The sequence below is a fragment of the Schistocerca serialis genome, chromosome 9, assembly GCF_023864345.2.
Source record: "Schistocerca serialis cubense isolate TAMUIC-IGC-003099 chromosome 9, iqSchSeri2.2, whole genome shotgun sequence".
Lineage (NCBI taxonomy): Eukaryota > Metazoa > Arthropoda > Insecta > Orthoptera > Acrididae > Schistocerca > Schistocerca serialis.
In genome coordinates, this window is record NC_064646.1 from 483,972,692 (window position 1) to 483,990,350 (window position 17,659).

The following is a 17,659-nucleotide window of genomic DNA, read 5'->3' on the forward strand; positions in this document are numbered from 1 at the left end:
TGTCTTCAGCTTTTTAGGAAACATTAGGAAGCAGTTTTGGCAGAATTTTTCTCTGAACAACAGAGGTATTGCTTGGAATGCATCGATTTCGTTCCGTGTTGAGTTTGTAAGGTCTCCTTCTGTTTAAACCACATTTTAATTCATTATTTTCGAGTTTCACAACTTCATATCATGTCTGCAGGTATAATGCAGCATTTACTGAGTAGCGCGGTGATGTAGAACGCATTCCGTTGGGAGTGAAATTTCAGTCACCACGCCGTTTAGAGTCGGTGGGCCATATGACGTTGCCAGTGGACCGTTGTGCGAGGCGCTGTGGATAGACATAAGAACGCTCATTACGTCGGCAGCGAGGTGGGTACGGAAAGCACAATTACTCTGGCGCGAAGCAATTAATCTTGCTTCCGGTCTCGTAAACTGACATATGGCTGGAAGAGCGGTGTGCTGACCACATGCCCCTCCGTATCCGCATCCAGTGACGCCTGTAGGCTGAGGATGACACGGCGGCCGGTCTGTGCCGTTGGGCCTTCATGGCCTGTTCGGGCGAAGTTTAGTTTAGTTTAGTTTCTAACAGATATCTGCGAATAAAAGTAGCTTTTTCCGGTAGAGATATTAGTGGAAACCTACAGGTGATAATTACTTCCTTAGAACAATATTAGAATGTTTGAAACTGATCATCTTAATTAATAAATGAATGAAATCTAAGCTAACGAAAATGTACGAATGGGTACGACATATCACGAGCGTAAGTACGAGGTACAGACTGAGAGCCATAGTCGCCAGTCGCCAATGGAATGCCTCCCGATCTAATTCTGTCGTAAGACCGTGTTCTCAAGCAGTTGTTAATTTTCAGTTAATAATTATTGTGTCGGTATTATCAGTTTATGGTGTTAAGTAAATAAACACATCATAATGACACCCGTTTTGAAGGTTATAGCCGGCCGCTGTAGCAGAGTGGTTCTAGATACTTTAGTCCGGAACCGCGCTGCTGCTATGGTCGCAGGCTCGAATCCTGCCTCGGGCATGGATGTGTGTGATGTCCTTAGGTTAGTTAGGTTTAAGTAGTTCTAAGTCTAAGGACCTGATGATCTCAGATGTTGAGTCCTGTAGTGCTTAGAGCTATTTTTGAAGGTTATTCCGAAATATATAGCTTCCCACTTCATCACTTAGATTCATAGGAAGTAGAATTGCACTTCACAGAGAACCCGACGGCGCTGATACTGCTTCTGCGAGAGACACAAACTTCGATAACTTCTCGACAGAACAGATAGAAAGAATCTTACACGACGACACTCTAAGACAGTACAAGAAAGGATTGTCTTAATCTTTGCAAAACTTGGATGGAAAAGCAGGTCCATTTACACTTTTACGCCTCTTATACCATCGTCCGCGGACTCACTGGCTAAACTGCGACATTTCCGGAGATTTAATAGAAGTGGCCGGTTCTTGCAAGCTGCAGCCTTGCAGTTTCGACTTCCTACTCCCATACGATACCAGGATGATGCAGCATCGCTCCACATTTATGTTGGTACTTTTAACACAGGCCCAAGGTACACAACGTGACCTATGGCTAAAATTAACAACACATGAATTGCGAAAATCACCAAGAACCACAAACCACGCTAAACTGCACATATTCCAGGCAACTGAAGTAATATCTCGCCAAATAGGTGATTCGTTTCTGTGACGCCAAAACAGTACATGAAAATTTCTTTAACATTCTACAATTTCGTTAACATTCTAGATTTTCTAACTTCGTGAAAGACATAGTTACATAGTTACACCACCCGCTGCTGTCAAAGTTTTATTAAGCTGCTATTGGTTTCGATCTATATATGGACCATATTTTGAGAGTGGTCTAAAAATTTGTTACAGCATTGTGCTTTCGGATGAGGCACACATACCTGCCTCAACATTAAGCTACAAAGGCATGTATTAATGTTGTTACATTTTTGTTGTCTGGACACATCTATACTTTCTCTGCAAAATATGCCAAATATCCATCTTTTAGGACCTGCCTAAGTTAGTCTCAATACGCTCACATCGCAACCCTGTCGAGCCTTCGTTGCTGCATAGACGGAAACCATTATTCATCTTGTCTGTAGGTCATTATTTAGCGGAACTCCACTTATAGCGAACTCAATAACCTGCATCGATGCAGGAACTAAGTGATGAAAAGTTCTGCTTCGTTTAGTCTCTGAACATCCGTTCGACTTTTCTGGAACTACATCCTAGATGAGAGGCGGCTACGGCAGCGGTGAAACACTGATCTTGCTCTAAGGAAGACTACTGTTTCAATCTGCCTCTCGTCACCCCGATTTAGAATTTCCTTACTCTCATTAAATCGCTCAAGGCAGATGACTGGCTGGTTCAGCCGCGTGGGATTAGCCGAGCGGTCTGGGGCGCTGCAGTCGTGGACTGTGCGGCTGGTTCCGGCGGAGGTTCGAGTCCTCCCTCGGGCATGCGTGTGTGTGTTTGTCCTTAGGATAATTTAGGTTAAGTAATGTCTAAGCTTAGGGACTGATGACCTTAGCAGTTAAATCCCATAAGATTTCACACACATTTGAACATTTTGAACTGGCTGGTTCATTAAACATATCGACAAGTTCAATAAGGAACAACGCACCTACTATAACCAGTCATGAACGATAATAGTGGGAACATCACAAACTATTATGTATTGTGTCTCAAGATATCGAAACCAACGCCGTGAAACGTATCCAGTTCATAAACACGTGCATCGCAGACATTCATCACTCAGGATCTCGACTGCTTGAAAGATTTATTTATTGCTCATCTGTTTAGGATCGTCTACCATCCGTATTGTTTGAATCCTTAAGTCTCCCAGAAAATGAGAAACTTTAATTTTTGTGTACTGAAATAGTGTGGACTTTAATTTTTAAAATTATGTGTGTATCTTGTATTGAGCTTAATCATGAATATTTTTAGTTTATTTTCTAGAATTCACGCCGACACAGATCTGGCCCATAATGTTCTGTGAAAAGTTTGTCAGTCAAAGTTTGCAGCAATTCTCAGAGATAAATATATTTGTGGAATACCTTCCCACAGTTGGCAAATTTGTTACTACAGACTACGGTTTTGGTTTACGCTGACGAGTCGCAAGAACAATTTAATATCGTTGTTGATGAATTTTGAATTGTACTGTTAGCTTAGTGTAAATAAGGCGCGTTTCCGAAATCGAAATTTTAAAAAGAAGAAACTTCCAGCTAGCTATGTAAGATACCACAATAATGATAGTTTCTTGTAACAATTCGGACAGTGCTGCTAACGATAGTGAACTTGTGTGTGAGGCGACATATCAATTGCGACATACAGCAAGGCTTCACGAATCTGAGGATCGGATTTATCACTTTGTTCGCACTCTAATTCTGATACTGTGTGCGACCGTGGAGACATTTTTTAAATCACGCGGCAAGAGGCAGGTCTCTGAAAACTGGCTTTATAACGTGCATTACGGCCTTTGCTACACTGTGGTTACTGTACAAAAATTCACTCTTCCTTGATGCCTATCATATTTGCATCAAGTGCCTGGTCCCTTCGGACATAATCGATTAAAATTTCAAGGACTGTAGAAGGAATATTTTATACGCTACACTTTGGGATTTATGGTGCTAATGGTAAATATAATACAACAAGGGAAATGTTTGAATATGTTGGATGCTTTGGAAAATACGTTCTGTTTCATTTAGAGGCAGTGACAAGAAGAAGAATGCTGAGAGGAAAGAGAAGGAAGGATTTGTAGAGGCAGGTACACAAAGGGCTAAAGGTGGGAAAACCGCCCTCTAATCACTCAGGAAATGCTTCTCACCGTCAGGAGCTTCATTGAACTGTTGCCGCAACTTCTGACGCAGTTTTCTCGAATTGTGATTGTTTGACAAAGATACGGTACATTTTCGGCTGACCTATTACGGATAAAGAATCACAGTGTTCAATGTTTGTGTGGAAAACTAATTTACACATCGAGTCAATTTTTTTCGTAATATATATAAAAAAATTGAAAGGTCATCAACTGAAGTTAAAAAAAGAGACTATTTGAATTTCTCCAGGAATAAAGTAATTTTTATCTGAAGTACAGTTATTAATCTATTGAAATCACTGTTACTAAAGGCATCGAACATGTTCAGCACGCTATTCCAAAATATGTCTTTGTAATGGAAGCAGAAAGAACACAAAATGCAGACTAGCACAGGCAAACACGGCATTACTGGCATTACTCGCCAAGAGAAGTCTACAAGTATTAGACGTAGGTCTTAATTTGAGAAAGAAATTTCTGAGAATGTAGGTTTGGAGCACAGAATTGTGTGGTAGTGAATCATGGACTGTGGGAAAACTGGACCAGAAGAGTATCGACGCATTTGAGATGTGGTGCCACAGAAGAATACTGAAAATTTGGTGGACTGGTAAGGTTCGGAATGAGGTGGTTCTCCGCAGAATCGGCAAAGAAAGGAATCTATGGAAAACAGTGGCAAGAAGAAGGGACAGGTTCATAGTACATGTGTTCACATATCTGGGAATAATTGTTGTGGTGTAGAGGGAGCTTTAGAAGGTAAAAACTTTGGAGGAAGAGAGATAATGGAATATACGCAACAAATGACTGAGGACCCAGGGTGAAAGTGGTAATATGAGATGAACAGTTTTGGCAAAAGAGAGGAATTCGTAGAGGGCCACATCAGACCAGTCAGAAGACTGACGAAATAAAAAAAGTGATATAAGAGAAGATGTTGCCTTAACATGGCTGGTATAGCAGGATACCGGCCCCCTTACACGTAGGAGTACGCTGCGTACCTACTTCTTTCCTAGCGCGCATGAGTTGCAAGTACGACAGGACTTCCTGGCGTAGAAGTTAGCCCTTGCCTGTGGTTATTACACTGTCGTACGACATTGTACCTACTGCCGGTTCTAGAGAGACGGAATCATCCGCACTGGTTGTTGATGATACCTGCATGCTTTTAGGGCGAGAGACAACAGGTGCTGCCTGGCGGTTTCCTTGCTTCGGTGATTACGATAACAAGCGACTTTGCCGCTGGCCGCATGGTTCGCCGAGCAGCAGCAGACGCCCAGCACCTTGGCTACGCTAGACTAGGGTAGGGTAGGCTAGGCGAGACGCGGCGGCAGCTGACGCCTCCCAGCGCTCGCGCTTGTTTTTGTGTCCGGCTCCTGCTATATGTGTGTGTGGATGTGCGTGGGCGTCACAAATCACCGCGCAGCACACCCCGGCGTGGCCCAGCCGGCAGCCGGCCGTTCGCACATCCGTCTCCGCGCGTCATTAGACCGCGCTTGCAGTGACACTCCCACGCAGCACCGACACGCACCCCTCACGCACTGACGTCAACACGCACGGCGCCAGCCAGCAAACTCACAGCCGACGCCGCGTCCGCGAGAGACGATCTTTACAAAGCAAACGTCTTCCACTGTGCGTGGCGCTACTAAAAGAGACAGTGTGATGACGATGATTTTGAACATCCGTTAAATCACTTATTCCATCGGCTGAAATTGGGTTGAAATGGTTCAAATGGCTCTGAGCACTATGCGACTTAACTTCTGAGGTCATCAGTCACCTAGAAATTAGAACTAATTAAACCTAAATAACCTAAGGACATCACACACATCCATGCCCGAGGCAGGATTCGAACCTGCGACCGTAGCGGTCGCTCGGCTCCAGACTGTAGCGCCTAGAACCGCACGGCCACTCCGACCGGCCCTGAAATTGGGCTCTTCAGATTCTCTGTTACAGCTATCCATACTTCTTTCCCAAGATAACATTACTGTTTTCCAGTGCCGGAATGACAGCCTGCGCAGTTAAACATTGCATGGGCAGTCTTAAGAGAAGTTCGAAGGCATAACAGATTGTAGCGAAACAAGCGCTGTGCCGTTCGAGAGATACAGAGGCGGGCGAGTGTGCCGCGACTTACTCCAGTTCACTGCTAGTAGCGCCATGTTAACGTAAGCGTCTGTGCGTAGCACACAAGTATTGTACCATAATTAAAAGTTATACTTGCTTTTTCAAACTTTTTCAACATATGCTCTAGTGTAATAATGTTTAAAGTGTCTACTATCAAATTGATTAGGTCAATATTTTACCTAAATACACCGTTTTAAGAGAAAAAACAAGTGCCGCTAAATAATACAGCCTCCCCGCAGAAATTGTTAAATGGAAATGGGGCCCAGTGTAACCTCCTCACACAAAAAATGTTAAATAATAATGAAAAATGGAGCCAAGCGTAACCTCCTACAAAAATTAAAAAAAATGATAATTGACCATAAACCTCACAATAATATTGATTAAATAATGAACCATGAATCAAATGTAACCTCCTAACAGAAATAATAATATCTGGTAAATTTTATAAGGGCAGCAGCGCTGACCTTCGGCCCTGTATTCTGAATAAAAAAGCAAAAATTCTTATCTCAATAAAAACTGCATCTATATCTGCTCTTAATTATACATTCTTCGACACAGCTTCGTGCAATGCTGGCGTGTATATATATATATATATATATATATATATATATATATATATATATATATATATATTGATTCTTGGAGGCTATGCATAGGAAATATTCTTTAAATTGAAATGAATGTTTTTCTTTAAAAAGTTACTTTATAAAAAAAATATTGTTGGGGGCATTTTTTCTGAACAAAATTAATTACAATTGACATACATTACTAAATAGGCGCAAGGCTGCTTCTTTACCTTCTATAACAATACTCATCCTCCAGAGTCGCGAACAGAGCACACAGCCGACGCATGCCGACACCCGCCGACTAAATGGTTCAAATGGCTCTGAGCACTATGGGACTCAACTGCTGTGGTCATAAGTCCCCTAGAACTTAGAACTACTTAAACCTAACTAACGTAAGGACATCACACACATCCATGCCCGAGGCAGGATTCGAACCTGCGACCGTAGCGATCGTGCCGTTCCAGACTGTAGCGCCTTTAACCGCTCGGCCACTTCGGCCGGCCCCGCCGACTACTACCATCCACTCGCTACTAGAGCCGACCGACTGCTACTGCAGACTGACTACAACTGACGACTCGCGCAGACTAGCGACAAGCAACAACTAACAATAAACTCCTCTCTGGTCAGAGATTCTGTCATGCTTCGCCCATCGCCGGCGAAGCATACTCCTTACAATGTGCAGATATATGTCAAAATTAACTGGTACACGTCTCAACGTGTTTAAAGCAATATTTTCGCCAGAACCCACGGATTTAAGAACAATTGAAAACGCTAAATATTACACTGTTATATTAATGGTAGAAAGTTTTGGTTACAGCTCGAGATGAAACCTATTAAATAATACAGCTATAACAAGTTTTATGACCTTGATATTAATAACAACTAATACAAGGTCTCTTAAAGTTGTAGTTCAGGGGTCACGTTCAACTGTCAATTCCGTTCTATAAACTCTACAAGGCAAAGTTTTAATGCAAGCGAGCTAAAACGTTTTCTGTGACTTTAACCAACTTACCTACATTCATATAAAAATTATGAAGATTCTAAATTGATTCATAACATTGTTATTAAGTATTGTGTGTCCGAGAAAGGGGCTGTTTAGGGACTGTTAACGTGGGCATAGGGCGGATGACAGCAGGTGTTCCCCTGGCTGTACGCTGCGCGACATGTATAAATGCAGCCCGAGAGGCAAGGCTAGGCAACACTTCGCACCCAGCCTCCATAAGACCCGCGTCAAACGCCGGAGCGCGCGCTGCCGAGGACGACGTCAGGCACAGGCTGTTACAAAACGCTTATTTTCAGTAAGTGAACTCGCGAGGACTGTACACCGTCCTGGAGCGCTTAGATTTCGTGAAAGTAACAGTTAATGTGCCGCCCGTAATGTTAAAAATGCCGCGTGGCAAGTGGTGACAATTATTTTCCACTTTTGTGGCGAGCATATATTTTGATTATCAGTAAACAGGGTGAAAGACAATTTAGTAGGAATTTACTGTATAGGTCGCCTCTGAACAGCTTGTAGTGCTGTTTAGGATAGAGAGATTTACTGTGAGTATGTGCATAATGAATATTACAATGTTGTGCATGTGGAACTTGACCAAATGTAGGTATCAAGTAGACCTCAAAATCTTCATTTATAGTCATAGTCCTGATCCCGCTGAGCAAATAGAGAATAGAAACATTTCTTGCAGTGGGCTGGACAAGAATGAGGACTTTCAAACTGGAAACTATGGTCAGTATGTTATCCATCGCTTTCTGGCTGACCACATATATAGTTGCCAGACTCTTGTAAATAGACGGCGAACAATAATTACAACAATTCCAATTTTCTCCTATGACTAATGATTATTATTATTATGAAAAATTCTACCCGCCATCCCACTAGATGGAGAAACGTCCTGGTCTTTTCCTAACGGACCCAGAAGGAAACTGAAGGACTTATATATCAAGAAAATGTCTCGAACGCTTTATTTGGAGACATTCAGTTCTTTGCTCCATTGCGATTTATGACAGAGCAACGTTGACACAGAATGGTCGCACGTCCACTACTTAACACTGCCTGCTCAAAACTGGCTTGTCGAATGCACAGTGCTCTTTAAGAGTGTTAGCTCAAGCTGGCGCCACAGTGGCGCGGCGCTGACGTCACTTATACGCCGGGAATAGAATCAGTCTCGGAACGTTTTAGACAATCTTATGGTATAATTGTGTAAGCCGTACGACATTGGCAAGGTAAATTACACCTTAGGCAACAACAAAACGTCCTTCACTGAGCCCAGATGGTCTGCGATGTCAAACGGTGGGCGGGAAACCACTTTTATTAAAAATTTTCGAGGATTGTGGCTATCCTGATCTCGTTATTGACAATAACGTAAAGAAAAAGCTAGGGTTTTTTACGAATATGCTCTTTTCTTTATTTAGTTCCTGGCGTTTGGATCAAACTTTAAAATTCACGCGAGTCTACCGTACGGATTCGCAAGCGGCAGGGCGCCGTTGATTCCAGTCCGGCGTACGAAAGAAATTCTTCGGAGACAGAGCGGGCTCGTGCTGTAGTCCACACGGCACGCATTTTCAGATATTTCAGCCGACGCTCGGATCGCCTACGGTCTGCATCTCGTGGCTCAGGCCAGTGAAAATTCGCATCTTTCCCTTTGACTTCTGTATAATACATGCGGTGCATGCCAAGTTTAAGCGATTTAGACATTTAAACTATTTAAAATGAACAAAGAAAGATTGGCTTAATTTAATTAGCGTATGAAAACAACCCATACCTATGTGATGGATCATCAAAAGTATTTTAGGACAAATATTTCAAAAACATATTTGCTAGTCGTGTTTGCGATTATTAATACAGTAAATTTCAAACACTCGAATGACCTGCTACTGCCCAAAATTCACATAGTTACATCTAACTTCTTGTCGACTGGGACTGCCTACCTTAATGCCATATTTCGTTTTTATATTCTTTCTCGTACTACGTTACTGGCCATTATAATTGCTCCACCAAGAAGAAATGCAGATGATAAACGGGTATTCATTGGACAAATATATTGAAAGGGTACAGTACCACCCGACATTGAAAATAGGTACAGTATTCTACGTTATTCTTGTCAGAAGAACATATTTTTTTCTAATAATAACTCAATTTCAATTAATACAGCGAAGCCGGATACCAGTGTACGAAAGAATGAAAATGTATTTATTTAATTGATTACATGTGCACTCCCACAAAATAAATCCCTACATCCAATTTGGTGAGATCTGTAAAATGAATGAATGTATGGTCGTCTGCTAACTGCAGATAGTGAATGTGCAATACATGACCATCTTTGAGACGGTCTTTTGGTCACCTTTGGTGGAACCAAAGAGATGAAATTTACCTGAGCTTTGAGCTGCCTGAAATGTGGCTGACCAATACGGTAGCATGGTGCTCCCTCACCTTGGCGGAGGTGCGAGATCGGCCATGTTTCAGCACTCTGCCGCTGGATCTAGTGTTGGTAAGACCTGTCTTAGATGTGCTCCGTAAAGACAAAAGAGTGGAGACATGGTATGCATGTGAAATACTTAAGAGTAGTTTGGAATAATTGTTGTGGCGTAACAAGCTTGCTACGCCACACTGGAAAGGGAGCCGAAAGAAAGGCACGCGTACACACACGCCGACTGGCGTCAAGTCTGGAACAGGATAACTATTGAATGGTAGCAAGAAAAGTACGTAGCTGCTTTATACTTAACTTTTATTCTTTGATGAATACAGCGTTCTTCTTGAGACATTTATACGATAACTCTCAAACTAGGTAAGGCTAATGGCGCCTTGCTAGGTCGTAGCCATGGACTTAGCAGAAGGCTATTCTAACTGACTCTCGGCAAATGAGAGGAAGGCTTTGTCCTTATTGTCGCTAGCAATGTCGTCGTACAACTGGGGCGAGTGCTCTATCGTATCTCGAGACCTGCCTTGTGGTGGCGCTCGGTCTGCGATCACACAGTGGCGACACGCGGGTCCGACATGTACTTAATGGACCGCGGCCGATTTAAGCTACCACCTAGCAAGTGTGGTGTCTGGCGGTGACACCACAATAATAATTTCTCTATTTCAGGAACTTTTGTGGGGAGAATTAAATGTCAGGCAGGTAATATTAAGGGAATCGTAGTAATCTTCGGAAGTGACCAACGATCACAATGAAGCCACGTGTAGCAATAAGTTGAAATACTTCCGAGTGCTTAAGTTAAGCTGAATTACTAGCGTGTGTACTATAAGTTGGAAATATTTAAGAAATGGCGTGTGCAGGACTTGAAATTAGAGACGAGTACTTCCACGTGGTGAGTACTGTGTGAGTCTCAATCTGTGTATGAGACAAAGGATAAAGAGGAGTACTCGTCCATGGTATCAGTTGAGGACTCGCGTGTGTGATGAATATGTTCTTAATATTACTTTGCGTGTTATGTTTCCGTGTGACGCTTGATTCAAACTATAATACTCTGAGAGAGAAGCAAGATGAGTCAGCTGTCTATCCTGCAACGCCACTTGGCTTGCATTGCACAGGAAGACGTGCATATATCCTCCAGAGTTCATAGTAGGAAAGAAAAGTTACGAAATGGGACAGTGTCATGTGAAACTGGGATAAATACTAATTGAAGTGGGAAAACTGAAAGTGATGTGATTATAACGTTGTGACTATTCTTTGTATTGTATGCTACCAGTGTGACGTATTTCATGAAATTTAAGTATGTGTGGTTGGTATGGGAGAGTAACAAGATAGTTTCAGAGGCAGTGAGTTATGCATGTTCCTTTTTGTACCGCTCGGTCTGGAGTAAATTTTCGTGATGATGGGTGTGACAGTCGAAGTGTGAGATATAGCAAAAGATCCACCATCCTATCCAGAAAGTGCACTGTAGCGTTAAATAATTACGAGACCATAATATAGAGAATCACCAATGTAAAGCCATGCCCACTGGGCGGAATTTCTCATGTGTTATTGTTGTAGGTTATAGAATTTGTGTATTTAAATTATAGAATTTATCGGAATAATGTAAAGCCATGCCCACTGGGCGGAATTTCTCGTGTGTTATTGTTGTAGGTTATAGAATTTGTGTGTTAAGGTTATAGAATTTATCGGAATAAATAAGATAGTGAAAAGAAAAAGATTGGTGGCCTTTTCCTTCGAATTGTATGTTGTCATGATATCCAGAATTTATAATGTGTGCGCCATTCATATTCAGTGCGATGGCCACGTGTTGATCAAAGCCGTTAAATAAGAAAGAAAATGTGGTATTGCCAGTGCGTAGTGAACAGTCAGAGTTGTGTAAATTATTAATAATCAGATGTGCGTTTCCGTTGCGTAATATTCAAACAGGAGAATAACTTGTAACTTTATTGTGAGTATTAGAGTTCATGTTACTCGATAAATAAGAATGAGTCCACTCGCTTGGCAGACCATTCATCTTGCAGGCCTGACTGCTTGATGCCACAGTACGAGCAAGGCATGTGGGTGCCTCTCAATATTATACTAGAACTGACATGTGATAACATTTTCACGCAATTTGGGTGCATAGATCCTGAACAATCAGTACCCAGAACAACCACCTCTGGCCGTAATAACGGCCTTCATACGCCAGGGCATTGAGTCAAACAGAACTTGGACGCCGTGTACAGGTACAGCTGCCCATGCAGCTTCAACACGATACCACAGTTCATCAAGAGTAGTGACTAGCGTATTGTGACGAGCCAGTTGCTCGGCCACCATTGGCAAGAGGTTTTCAGTTGGTGAGAGATCTGGAGAATGTGCTGGTCAGGGCAGCAGTCGAACATTTTCTGTATCCAGAAAGGCCCGTACAGGACCTGCAACATGCGGTCGTGTATTATCCTGCTGAAATGTAGGGTTTATCAGGGAAGGATAGAGCCACGGGTCGTAAAACATCTGAAATGTAACGTCCACTGTTCAAAGTGCCGTCAATGCGAACAAGAGGTGACCGAGACATGTAACCAATGGCACCCCATACCATCACGCCGGGTGATACGCCAGTATGGCGTTGACGAATACACGCTTCCAATGTGCGTTCATCGCGATGTCGCCAAACACGGATGCGACCATCGTGATGCTGTAAACAAAACCTGGATTGATCGGAAAAAATGACATTTTGCCATTCATGCAACCAGGTTCGTCGTTGAGTACACCATCGCAGGCGCTCCTGTCTGTAATGCAGCGTCAAGGGTAGCCACAGCCATGGTCTCCGAGCTGATAGTCCATGCTGCTGCAGACGTCGTCGAACTGTTCGTGCAGATAGCTGTTGTCTTGCAAACGTCCCTATCTGTTGACTCATGGATCGAGACGTGGCTGCACGATCCGTTACAGCCATGCGGATAAGATGCCTGTCATCTCGACTTCTAGTGATACGAGGCCGTTGGGTTCCAGCACGGCGTTCCGTATTACCCTCCTGAACCCACCGATTCCATATTCTGCTAACAGTCATTGGATCTCGACCAACGTGAGCAGCAATGTCCCGATACGGTAAACCGCATTCGCGATAGGCTACAATCAGACTTTTATCAAAGTCGGAAACGTGATGGTACGCATTTCTTCTCCTTATATGAGGTATCACAACAGCGTTTCACCAGGCAACGCCGGCAACTGCTGTTTGTGTATGAGAAATCGGTTGGAAACTTTCCTCATGTCAGCACGTTGTAGGTGTCGCCACCGGCGCCAACCTTGTATGAATGCTCTGAAAAGCTAATCATTTGCATATCATAGCATCTTCTTCCTGTCGGTTAAAGTTCGCGTCTGTAGCACGTCATCTTTGTGGTGTAGCAATTTTAATGGCCAGTAGTGTAAAATTAATAAACAAATGTGGTACGTCTGGGCAAAACAGAATACTTCAATTGTTGCAACTGGCGGTAATTCATAATAATTTAGCCCCAAGCAGTTGCTTTTAAAGCGTTTATTTTTAGAATGTGACCTTTCAAGATGCCTGGCATCCCACTTCAGATGTTTACATTTCTTTGCGTGATGCGAAAATTGTTTCTTTACTAACGGTTTTGCAGAGTTTTGCAGCGGAAGTTTCTGCAACCTCTGTTGTATAACGTCTTACATAAAGAAGGAATATTTATGCTGCATAAATAAGTGCAAACATCTGAAGATGGGGGAACACAAAATGAAAGTACTGTAAAAAATACGTGTTTGGAGGGACAGTTTTTAGGCGTGACGTGTCAAGGTCTAACAATACCTCCACTTGCAAAGTAGGTTAGAAATCAGATTAATAATGTTACTCACGCAGCATATGTTCACTTTATCGGGCAACAACAAAATTATTGACTGTGGATGGTATCGTCAGAATGGAAATAATGAGGTCACTGTAAAAAAGTCATTAATTTGGCACTTATCTTGAATGGGCTCCCACGTAGATTTCTTCGAAGTTGTTGTGGCTCATCTGGTTGATTCTAGGGTGATTCTACTTTGACTGCTAGAAGGTCCAGACCCGTATTTTAGCAATATTTGAAGACCTATCAAATGCGTTTTTCAGGAAATTCTTAATGATCAAACAATCCCAGATCAGAACAATGGTATGGTAGAAGTAATTGTTGATTTGGTGTTCACGATCCACATATTTATTAAACTTCTTGTAAATTCACATATACTTTTTCTTAAATGTCACATCATCAAGAAAACAGTTTTGTATCCATCTTCATATATTTAATTTCCACTTTAACCAAACACAAGGAAAAAAAATGGTTCAAATGGTTCTGAGCACTATGGGACTTAACAGCTGTGGTCATCAGTCCCCTAGAACTTAGAACTACTTAAACCTAACTAAACTAAGGACATCACAGACATCCATGCCCGAGGCCGGATTCGAACCTGCGACCGTAGCAGTCGCGCGCTTCTGGACTGCGCGCCTAGAACCGCGAGACCCTCGCGGCCGGCCAAAACACAAGACTTGATTGTTCTTTTACTAAGCGAAATAACAACTTAACTTCTGCCAAAGTGAAAAATAGACTGCTCTGTGTGCATTCGCGCCAAAACGGTTACAAGTAAGTCAAAGATTATGACAGTCTCTCAGAAATGAATACACACAACAACCATGTCACTGTAATATATTGATACATCGGAGTACCTATACATTAATAAAACCAAATGTGAATATTGTCACAAAAATACGTCTGTTACTTCGCAGAAAAGTAGTACGATATTACTGGTATCGAGAACTGGGGTTGGAGTGCCGTAATGGTCACTTAAATAGAGAACCATAATAAAGGCGACTGGTGCCGTTCACACCAGTGCGTTATCCCATAAACATTAACTTTACGGACGGTGTAGATTTGACTTCATGCGCTGGGATCGCTGCTGTCACATCACGTGACGAGGTGTGCCACGATCTTAAGTAGGTATGTGTAACCGGCCTGTGTGTCACCAGAGGTAGCCCGTGCCTTGTCTACTGCACGGCGGAGAAATATTGATCCCGTCAGATGTGATGGTTGTACTTGCCAGCGACTTAAAAGGTACTGTGATGGTGTTCAGCCGGCCGGAGTGGCCGTGCTGTTCTAGGCGCTACAGTCCGGAACCGAGCGACCGCTACGGTCGAAGGTCCGAATTCTGTCTCGGGCATGGATGTGTGTGATGTCCTTAATTTAGCTAGGTTTAATTAGTTCTAAGTTCTAGGCGACTGATGACATCAGAAGTTAAGTCGCATAGTGCTCAGAGCCATTTGAACCATTTTTGATGGTGTTCGATGCCGCTAACTGTACGGCAGCCATCTCGAGCTCCGATGAGAGTTTTGGAAGGAATTATTCTTCGTTCTGCCTAAAAAAAGTAATAAAAAAGTAATGTGTGAGACGCTTCCCAGCTATGAGTAGTTTCGTTTTGCTGTAGAAGGCGCAGAGGAGACGCCAGCGGTGTTCCGTGATGGTCCGCCAGTGGGCGGCACGGTTCGTTGCTCGCTGCTTGGTTCTCGTGCGCGGCCGCAGTTTTGGAAGTGGCAGTGGTGTGGGCCGGTGTGGTGTGGTCGGACCTTTGACGAGCTGTCCGGCGGTCGATGGCGGCGCGTGCTGCGGTCTGCGCGCCCGCGGTTTAACATTTGCGTGCCGCGCGGCCACGGCTGGTCACCCACGACCGCCGCCCACCGCCCCGTCAATAAACCAGGAGCCGAGGGGAGCCACCCACACACAACAGCGCAGCACCTGCCGCCGACAACAACCGAGGCGCATCACGCGTGGATGGGGGGGGGGTCTGTACTCCTGTCGGTTCCTAAGCGCAGGTAAAAAGTAGTCACCTGCCGCGTCATACTTGAGGACCTCTATTTGGCCTAGAACGAACCAAATTGGGAAGGAGCTCTTTCCAACGCACACTTAGCATGTTTAGGGGCGATCCAGGCAAAGTGGCCATAGAGCTTCTGCGGGCTATAACTTGCTAGCACGGCGCGGGAAGTGTTTCAACGTATTCTCTCTGGAGGGTACAGTCATCCAATGAAGTCTAACCTGTCTGGCGTGCCATTCATCGGAGATATTATAATTTTTGTATGTTTTAGCTATCTTGATGTAAGGATTTATCGTGAAAAGGGAATGTGACATACCGTATGTCTTTTTAATATCACTTTTTTATAGAGTGCCATATCTTGACGCTGTAATCCTTCTTTAGTTACTGAAATGCCGTTAGAGGGCATACAGCTTTGTGTAGTGGCATCCATGAGGGCAACGGGGCCATATCGGCGGTGGCTTCTGGACACATGGTGTGGGGGGAGTACGTAGCAGCAGCGGCCGAATGGACGATACTTACAGTAACTCATAAAAATAACCTAAAAGAGGCAAATAAAGAAAGAGGACATAAGTGAAAAGCAGTAAGCAACCGTAAGAAGAAAATTTCGAAAAGCAGAGGAACAAAGCCTGTTAGGGCTCTTGTAGACGACAACGAGGAGTACAGAGAATGCATGTATTGCAAACAAAATTTTCAAATTCAAGGACATTAGAGCAGTAGATTTACTGCCAGTTACGCTCCCTCTGGCCCCACGAAATCTACAAGGGAGAAACACACTTTTAGCTTTTGTTTGTGAAAAGTGTAAAGAATTTAATTCGAGTTATGTTTACCATAAAATATAGTTAGTTTTTTCTTACAACATTTTTAAACCCTTATTTCTGAGTTTAAAGCTAGGTGTCCATTTTACCCGCTCATTTCGGGTAAAGTGGATATTTTTGCCACTTCGTGAAAACTCAATTTTGTAAAGTACCTAATTTGATCCTAAAGTAATTACATTATTCGACAGGCGCTGATTATAATCACTAATTTCTATGCATTTCCGTCTACAGCTAAAACTGAACTCCGCCCGAACAATCCATGAAGACCAAACGGTAGCAACCGGCCGCCGTGTCATCCTTAGCCCAGAGGCGTCACTGGATGCGTATATGGAGCGGCATGTGGTCGCCACAGCGCTCTCCCGGCCGCATGTCAGTTTACGAGACCGGAACAGCTACTTCTCAATCTAGTAGTGCCTCAGTTTGTCTCATAACGGCTGAGTGCACCTCGCTTGCTAACAGCGCTCGGCAGACTGGGATGGTCACCCATCCAAGTGCTAGCCCAGCCCGACAGTACTTAACGTCGGTGATCTGACGGGAATCGGTGTTACCACTGCGGCAAGACCGTTGGCTCCGTCAGCTGCTGCTCAGCTTAAAAATAGGAATACCTTAACCTTACCACTTTGTCCGGGTCCTATCCGCATAGGTTCCCAAATGCAGCATTTGGTAATTCACTTTCCCTACGCAGCTTCCAATCAGCAAGTAAACGGTCCAACGTAGATTCAGGAAATGTGAGTTGGGCTGCCGCATTTGATCTCACACAGTCAATTATCTGCTACGGTTGCAGGTTCGAATCCTGCCTCGGGCATGGATATGTCCTTAGGTTACTTAGGTTTAAGTAGTTCTAAGTTCTAGGGGACTAATGACCAAAGAAGTCCCATAGTGCTCAGAGCCATTTGAACCGTTTTTTCAATTATCGCTACAACTAAACGAGGTGACCATGGTAATTGTTTAATGGGACCAAACTTGATGGGGAAAGGAGACAGCCGGCCGGGGTGGCCGATCGGTTCTGGGCGCTACAGTCCGGAACCGCGAGACCATTACGGTCGCAGGTTCGAATCCTGCCTCGGGCATGGATGTGTGTGATGTCCTTAGGTTAGTTAGGTTTAAGTAGGTCTAAGTTCT

At 43.5% G+C, this 17,659-nt stretch overlaps 1 pseudogene; it reads right to left on the reverse strand.

Annotated features, from left to right (window-relative positions):
- Positions 1-16,987: 16,987 nt before the first annotated feature.
- LOC126420278 (5S ribosomal RNA) lies at positions 16,988-17,106 on the reverse strand (annotated as a pseudogene).
- Between the last annotated feature and the right edge of the window lie 553 nt (positions 17,107-17,659).